This window comes from Arvicola amphibius, chromosome X (assembly GCF_903992535.2).
Source record: "Arvicola amphibius chromosome X, mArvAmp1.2, whole genome shotgun sequence".
Lineage (NCBI taxonomy): Eukaryota > Metazoa > Chordata > Mammalia > Rodentia > Cricetidae > Arvicola > Arvicola amphibius.
In genome coordinates, this window is record NC_052065.1 from 3,598,805 (window position 1) to 3,607,955 (window position 9,151).

Genomic DNA, 9,151 nt, shown 5'->3' on the forward strand with positions numbered 1-9,151 from the left:
AAGTTGATGAGGCAGGAGTTTAAATTTGCCCCATACTATAGATCTTGTTATGCCCACATCATAAAAACCCCAGAGACTGCCAAAAGTCTGATTTCATAAGCAAAAGTAAAAAGCCTTTATTTTAAGCTCAAACTTGGACCCTCTGTCGGTTCTGACACAGCGGTTGGATCAGAGAGTCCTGAGTTCAGTTCAGTTATGGCAGGGTTTTTAAGGTGTAAAGGATGGGGGTAGGGAAATTCTGAGTTCAGATGGCGGTTGAACTCCTAATTGGGCAGGAGTGGGGCAACAGGAGTCTTGTCAAACAGGGATTGGTACCTGATGCTGCAAGGAAATTGGCAACCTATATACAAGTTATGTAAACTATTCTTAACGTTCTTGAACGTCTGGTACTTGTTTGTCTTAATTCTAATTGGTTCCTGGACTCAGGACCATTGTATGAGTGAGGCCTAGTCCCAGTATTGCTAGCCTGCAGCTTGTCATGGCTGCTCTCATGTTAAGTTAGGCTTCCTCATATCTATTCATCTAGACTTTTAATACTGTCAAGTTTTTCTTGATTAAACCTGTAATAGGTTGTGAATTCACATTTAGCATCCAAATTCCTTCCTGCTGAGTTAACCCATTTATCATTATAGATTGTTCTCTTTTGTTTTGAGATTGGGTATTACTTTCTAGAGCAGGCTGCCCTGAAACTTACTATGTGGATCAGGTTAACCTCAAACTTGATGTAGGTGGGTCTTCTATCTATCTGTTGCTTTCACTGGTTAATTAATAAAGAAAACTGCTTGGCCTGATAGGTCAGAACATAGGTAGGTGGGAAAGACAGAACAGAATGCTGGGAGGAAGAAGGCAGTGAGACAGTTGCCATGAAGCCAGCTACCAGGTCAGACATGCTGAATCTTTCCCGGTAAGCCACCACCTTGTGGTGCTACACAGATTATTAGAAATGGGTCAAGCAAGATGTGAGAGTTAGCCAGTAAGAGGCTAGAGATAATGGGACAAACAGTGTTTAAATGAATACAATTTGTGTGTTGTTATTTCGGGTGTAAAGCTAGCTGTGCAGTAGCCAGGCGGGACGAAAAGCAGGCCTGCTCGCCTCATCACTACACAAACTCATGGCTATCCTTCTGCTTCAGGCTCCTGAGTATCAATCAGGTTTACAGGCATGACTGTTATTCTTGGCTATGGATTTTCCTTTTATTTTAGGAAATACTTCTTTAAGCCTACCTAATCTGACATTAAATCAGCTTAAATATTTTCCACAGTATATTGTTCCAATATTTTTAAAAACATTATTTTATTTTTGTTTGTGTATATGTATGTGTTGTCTATGTGTTTCTGTGCGGGTGCCCACGGAAGCCAGAAGAGGGTGTCAGATCATCTGGAGCTGGAGTTACATCTTGTTATGAGATTTCCAATGTGGGTGTTGAGAGTCAAATTTCAGTCTTCTGAAAGAGCAGCAAGCATTCTTAACTACTGAGTCATCCCTCCGACTCTATGGACTTTTTATCTTTAAAATGTCTGTGGCTCTCTGCTGCCCCAGACCCAGGTCTCAGGATCACCCCTACTGCTGAAACAGAACACCAACTGCAACTCCCAAATCCACGCCTCCTGTTGATCCCTTCCCGCCCCTCTTGTAGCTGTGTTCCAGCACCCAACTCTGTCAGACACCCCTTGCTTAACCACAGGCACATCTGTCAGAAGACCAGGTGAGCTGCTCAAGGAACTTCTCCACTCTCATTGTTTCCACAGATCCAACCCAAGAGGACACTCTTAGCGCTATAATAGACTATCTCTGCCAGGATGTCCCCTGCCCCCAGCCTCCCACACCAGCAAGCATTCCTTGTGACCACACCAGCCAAGCAGGCTAAGTAAGAAAACAGGTGACAAACAGCCAACACACTCTCTGAAAATCCAGGGAGGAAGCAGAAACCAAAAAAGAAAACATCCACCCAACAAAGACAAACCTGGAAGTCAGCACCTAGACCTACAATCACCCCAAATGCGTACGTGTAAATGACAGTGTAAGAACACAATCAACAATAGCCAGGGCAATATGGCACCACCAGAACGCAGCTATTCTACAACAGCAAGCCCTGGATATTTCAATATAGCTAAAGCACAAGAAAAAGGACCTTAAAACCAACTATATGAAGATGATAGGAAGGAAATGGATCCCTTAACAAAATCCTGGAAAACACAAACAATCCATTGGAGGAAATGAATAAATCCCTCAATGAAAGCGAGGAAAACACAAACAGATAACTGTGAGAAATGGATAAATCTCTTAAAGAATGTCAGAAAAACAAACAGTTGAAGGAAATAATAAAACTGTTTAATATTTGGAAATGGAAATAGGAGCAATAGAGAAAACGCAAACAAGAAATTCTGGAAATGAAAAGTCTAGGAATGCAAACAGGAACCTCTGATGCAAAGATCACCAACAGAATACAAGAGATGGGAGAGAATGTCAGGCATTGAAGATTAATAAGCTCAGGGCCAGATGGCTTTAGCTCCGAATTCTACCAAACTTTCAAAAAAAAAAAAAAAAAGGAGCTAATGTCAATACTCCTCAAATATTTCCAGAAAATGAAAACAGAAGGAATATTGCCCAATTTCATTTTCTGAGGTCACAGATACCCTGATATTTAAATCACATAAAGACTCAACAAATAAAGAAAATTACAGACCAATCTCCCTCATGAACATGTGCAAAATGAACCTAAGAATAGCAAAATGATCATCCATCATGATCAAGAAGGCTTCATGCCAGAGATGCAGGGATGGTTCAATAGAAAGAAATCAGTCAATGTAAACCACCATATAAATAAACTGAAAGACAAATACTACATGATCATCTCCATTAGATGCAGAAAAAGCCTTTGACAAAATATAATACCCCATTCATGATTATAATCCTAGGAAAATAGGAACACAGGGACATATCTAAACATAATAAAGGCAATTTGCAACAAGCCTATAGCCCACATCAAGTTAAGTGGAGAGAAATTCAAAACAATTCCACTGAAATCAGGAGCCAGATTAAATTGTCCACTCTCTCTACATCTATTCAACACAGTTGAACACATAGTGAAATCTATTATTTTGTATATTAATACAAAAAAACTAATTAAGATGGTTCTTAAACATCTTCATGTCTGTTCCATCTGTTCATCCACTTTTATTATCTTATTTCTAGGCAATTTTCTAGAACTCCCTTAATATTTGATAATGGTTTCTGTTTGGTGTTCTGTGGGTGACTGCCAATTTTCTCATCTTTGTAATTTCCTAAACTATTTGAATTCCTCAAAATAAGCACATATTGAAAGTAGACAGGAGTCTGGGAGAAGAAGGCATGAATAGGGAGGTGGGAAAAAAGGCATAAGAGATGGTAATGGAATGTAAGTAATGAAAACAGAAGGGAGAACTCTTTTGGGAAGCAGCAAGAAGGTGGAGAGGAAATGGAGGAGAACAGGCTGAATAAGAACATTGTATAATGATATCCGTGTGTGTGTGTGCCTATGTGTGAAGATGTCTTAATAAAACCAACTACATCGTATGCTAACTAAAAAAATAAACATCAACTGTGATGCATTACTTTGACAAAGTAACACAAATTAGAAAAATTATGCTTTCAAAAATTAATGAGAGAAAAGAGAAAGGAGTGAGGGAGAAATGGAGAAAGAGAGAAATATGAGTATTGAAATTATCCTGGAAATACATCACTTTTAATAGTATATTCTGGATGTGCAAATGTGGTCAATTTTTATTTTTACTATTATATGTTCTCCATTTTTGCTTAGATTTTATTTTATTTTCACATTTATTTACTTCTCTGTCTATTCATCTATATATGCTTGGGCTACAGTGTGCACATGGAGGTCAGAGGAGAGCTTGTGGGAGTCATTTCTGTCCTTTCATTCTATGGGTCCCCGGAATCAAACTCAGGTCATCAGGCTTTGTGACAAGCACACTGACTGACTGAGCCATCTTGCTGACCCAGCTTTTTAGGCTTTCAATTTTCAAAATTAGTTTGCTATGTTCCTGGAGACATGGGAACCTTGGGTCTCTTCACTGGAAGAGCAATTGTGAAGTGCAGGGCAGAGGCAGAGTCATGAGTCCTTTTAAATCCTCAGCATGATAGAAAGATTAAGAAGGAGCTCACAGCACAGCCTCTCTGGGAGTACTCATGCTAATTCCTGCAGGAGGCTGTGGGAAATTTTGATGGGACAGAGATGTAAATAATTGACTACTGGTAAGTGTCACTTGTCACTGAAGAAACACCTGCCTCCTGAATGTTTCTCCTGGTAAGCAGGTGGCCACATGGGGTGAGACTCCGCGCGTATTGACGTCGAACCAGTCATGCGGACACTCTTCTACTGACATGTGCAAAGGCAGGGCCTTTAAGTTTGGGTTTTTGAGCTGCCCTTTGAGGTTTATACCTACAGAAGTTGAAGCTGTTCTGATGTAAGCCTTGTGTAAATTCTAAATATTCCTCTTGTAAAAACTAAGTAAATGTCAGCTTGGAAGTTTCTGGCAATTGTAGCATTTTGTCTGAAGAAATGTTAAGCTTATCATAAAAGGAATTCTTTGGAGAAGAGGAAAGGCATTCTGTTCTACTTTGGGAAGACCGCTGAGAGCTGGGCTAAGGATTTCATCATGAGTGGTTCTTAGAGCATAATGGTCTCAATAAAGAAGTCCTTATGCATATTTATGGCTTGATACATTGTTTCACCATGAAGGAGTAAATCAATTGAAAAAAATGGAATGCATCAAACAAAGAGAATTATTTTGTAAAAAATCCCAGCACTCATATCAAAAGCATGGCAGATTTATGATAGTAGATCAAAGGCTGGGGTCTGGGAATTGTGTTCTTGTAACTAATCACTAAAGCAGTTTGAAAACATGATATACTGCCTGGAGAGTGTACCAAGGAGCAGGGACAAGCCTCTGAAACCAGTCTTCTGCTAGGTTTGCTAGTTTCTAGCTGCAATTGCAAAGAAAAAATTGGATTAGCTGTTACTTGGGCAAATTCTTGTGGGGGAATCTTAAGTCTGCACAGAATGCTTTGGTGACTTCCCAAACAGAGTACTAACTTGAACTTCCTATTTGGTGATAGAAATTTGTTACAGAAATCCAGATAATTAGCAGTTTTGAGCAACTTAGTCTCTGCATTAAACCAGTGCTGTAAAATGCATCTCAGGGCTCTGGCAATGATTTCCTCCCCGCTTTGGGGACCTTTGGAAAAATGACCGAGTTTAATAGTTAACATTAGTTCAACGAATGCACAGGTGGCTATTACTAGTTACTGGGTCTGCTGGTTACCCCTCCTTAACAGGTCACTTGTCCAACTATGAAGTTTCCACTATGTGCCATGGAGCTATAATTGTTCAAGGATTTCTGACCCTGGAACTGCCTTATCAAGACCATGGCGGGCATGGAAAGGCCGTGCCCTCTTTACTGGGAAGCTGGTCACCATAAGTAGTGGGACAAACTCTACTTTGGGAGGATTACAGATACTTTATTACTCATCTGCTTAATGTTCTCTCGACTGATGCCACTTTTATTATACCATGTCCTATGGGCCACTAGTCAGGTGTGTCTTCACCCCTTCACTCTATGGTCAGGAAAGTTAACTTTTTAGAAGTTAGTCTTACAGATACATTTATTCGTACCAGAAAGTAAATGGTGTTCACATATGATCAGTTCTGTGTTTTGCCATGTTTCTTTCTCACACAGCTTGCTTACAATTATGAGCAGACTGGCATTTTCACCTGATGAGTAACGTAAGTAAAGCTGGGAAAGGAGAAGTCACAGGGCTCAGGGCAACAGAACTTTCTTTTGCCAGCACACCCCATGCTAATTGCTCACAAATACGGTTAGCAATCTTTTCCCAAAGTCTAATCAAAGAGATTGTCCTCAAGTCTCAAATCTCGTAACTGTGCATTTACATTCTTCTGATTTGTTCCAATACTATAAACATAAGAGTGGATGCATTCTAAACAACACTTAGCATTCTCTTAATTTTTAAAAAAAGACATGCAGCTGGGTGGTGGTGGTACACACCTTTAATCCCAGCTCTCAGAGGCAGAGGCAGGCAGATCTCTGTAAGTTTGAAGCCAGCTTAGTCCACAAGGGCTAGTTACAGGACAGGCTCCAAAGCTACAGTGAAATCCTGTCTCATAAAAAAAAATAAACAAACAAAAAAAGAATGCACCCCCCTCCCTGGACTCCATATTCTGTCCTACAATTTCGGAAGAAGTTTTAGGCTCTACTGGATGCCAGGTTGGATTTAGGGACCCAAGGTAAGACATCACCTACCACCTGCTAACACTCCTCAAAGCTCACCAACTCCCCAGACTGTGCCCCCAGTCCTGGGCTCCACACTCCGGTCCATATCCCAGGCAGCTTTACCGGAGACCAGGCTTGTCCTAGGGATCCCAGGTAAGACATTGCCCACTGCCTGATAACGCTCCTTATAAATCTGCCCAACAACCACAGACTGAACCCCCTGCCCTGGGCTCCATATTCTGGCCAACTATTTCAAAAGGCTCTACTGAAGGCCAGGACATATCTAGGGACTCAAGTCCCCCAAAACCCCAGTGGATATACCCCACTGAACCTGAAGACTCATTACTAACCAGAATCCTTGGTCACTTATGTCAGAAGACCAAGGAACAAAACACCAACCCAACAAAGACAAAGACAGGAATAAACACCTAGACCTATAACCATCCCAAATCCAGATGCCTAAATGCTAGTGTAAGAACACAATCAAAAGTAGAAAGGGCAATATGGCACCACTAGAACCCAGCTATCCTGCTACAGCAAGACCTGAACATTCCAACGCAATGGAAGCACAAGAAAGCGACCTTAAAAATAACATTATGCCTTTTACCCCCTAGACCTACCAGCCTGCAGGTCTGCTTGGAACCATAACTGCGGGTTTCTGTTGCTCAGGATGGGGTCTGTGAAAGCTATCAAGAAGAAGGCCTACTTTAAGAGATGCCAAATGAAATTTAGAAGGCAGCAAAAGGGGAAAACTGACCACTATGTTCGGAAACAATTGGTGATTCTAGATAAAAATAAATACAGCACACCCCAATACAGAATGACGGTTGGCGTAACTAACAGAGATGTCATCTGCTAGATTGTGTACGCCTGTATGGAGGGGATATGATAGTCTGCGCAGCGTATGCACAGGAACTGCCAAAATACGGTGTGAAAGCTGGCCTGACAAATTATGCTGCAGCCTATTGTACCGGCCTGCTGCTGGCCTGCAGGCTTCTCAATAAGTTTGGTTTGGACACGATCAATGAAGGCCAAATGGAGGTGACTGGAGATGAATACAGTATGGAAAGCATTGATGGTCAGCCTGGTGCCTTCACTTGCTATTTGGATGCAGGACTTGCCCGAACTACAACTGGCAAAAAAATGTTTTGGGGGCTCTGAATGGAGCTATGGATGGAGGCTTGTTTATTCCTCACAGTACCAAATGTTTCCCTGGGTATGATTCTGAAAGCGAGGAGTTCCACACAGAAGTACATTGTAAGCATTAACATTTATCAGAATTTTGCAGACTACATGATAAAGTTGGTTCTATAAGTTAGCTTTTGTGACTAGTGCTTCAATAAAGGCTGATGTATAAACATCTGTGGGATATGTTGACGCGGAGTCCAAGGTAAATATCCAGTAGTTGTACAATGGGGCCATATGGAAGTTTTTTATGGAAACTATTTTTAGTTTTTGACAACTCCCATACACTGACTTCTATTGTGGTTTGACTAGTTTACCTTCCCACCAGAATTATGTAAATTTTTTCCTTTCTCTACATTCTTTGCCAACACTTGTTGTTATTTGTTTGTTTAATGACTGCTATTCAGCCTGGGGATAAAATGGAATATTAATGTAGTTTTAATTTGCATCAAATTATGATTGACAAGTATGTCAATATTAATAAACAAAGGACAACATTTTAAAAAACATTTGTAACCCACATGTCAAAGAATAAAATTAGATACTTTCTACCATTATTTTCTCAAAATAGGCTAAGTACATATATTTACTTGCATGTATAAAAGTTTTATTAGAAAAGATAGGAGAAAAGTTTTATGATCTTAGATTTATCAGTGATTTCTTTTTAAATATTTATTTATTATGTTTATACTATTCTGTCTGTGTGTATGCCTGCAGGCCAGAAGAAGACACCAGACCCCATTACAGATGGTTGTGAGCCACCATGTGGTTGCTGGGAATTGAACTCAGGACCTTTGGAAGAGCAGGCAATGCTCTTAACCTCTGAGCCATCTCTCCAGTCCTATCAGTGATTTCTTCTGTATGATACCAAAAGCCCAACATATAAGAAAAACAGATGCCAGGTAGTGTTGGCACACACCTTTAATTCCAGCACCTGGGAGGATGAGGCAGGTGAATTTCGGTGAGTTTCAGGCCAGTCTGGTCTACAAAGCAAGTTCCAGGACAGCCAGGATTGATACACAGAGAAAACTTGTCTTGAAAAAACAAAAAGCAAAACAAAAAAGAAAAACAGATAAGTTTAATTTCATCAAAACAAAATTTGTATACACTGAAGGATGCTATCAATAAAGTACAAATGCAACACAATGTAGGAGAAAATATTTGTTAATCACACATCTAACAAGGAATCAACATCCAGATAATATTAAGAATTTTATACCACAACCACAATAAGCCATGCAACGTGGACAAAGGTATTGAATTGTCATAGGATATAACAGTTCCATTTCTAGGTATATGCACAAAACCAAAACCAGAGACTGGAACAGACATTTGTCCTCCAATATTCTTAGCAGCATTGTCCAAAACAGGCAAAATGTTGTAGACAACGCTATTGCCAAGAGACAGATGTACATCATTAGTTGATTTTTCATGCTGAGGATTAAATCCAGGGCCTTGTTTACACTAATCAGGCAATGCAGGTTGTGCATCAAATATTATTCAGAATCAGAAAAAAATAAAAATTTTAATTGTTGATATATGCTACAATGTGGATAAATTTTGAAAACGTCGTTATGTGGAATAAACCAGACACAAAAGTCATGCTATCTTATGAGTCACTTACATGAGATGTCAGGAATAGTCAAATTAATAGAGACAGAATGCAGAATGATGCTTT

General features: G+C 40.0%; 1 pseudogene; it reads left to right on the forward strand.

Moving 5' to 3' along the window:
* The first annotated feature begins 6,958 nt into the window (after window positions 1-6,958).
* Window positions 6,959-7,556, forward strand: LOC119805083 (annotated as a pseudogene).
* The last annotated feature ends 1,595 nt before the right edge of the window (window positions 7,557-9,151 follow it).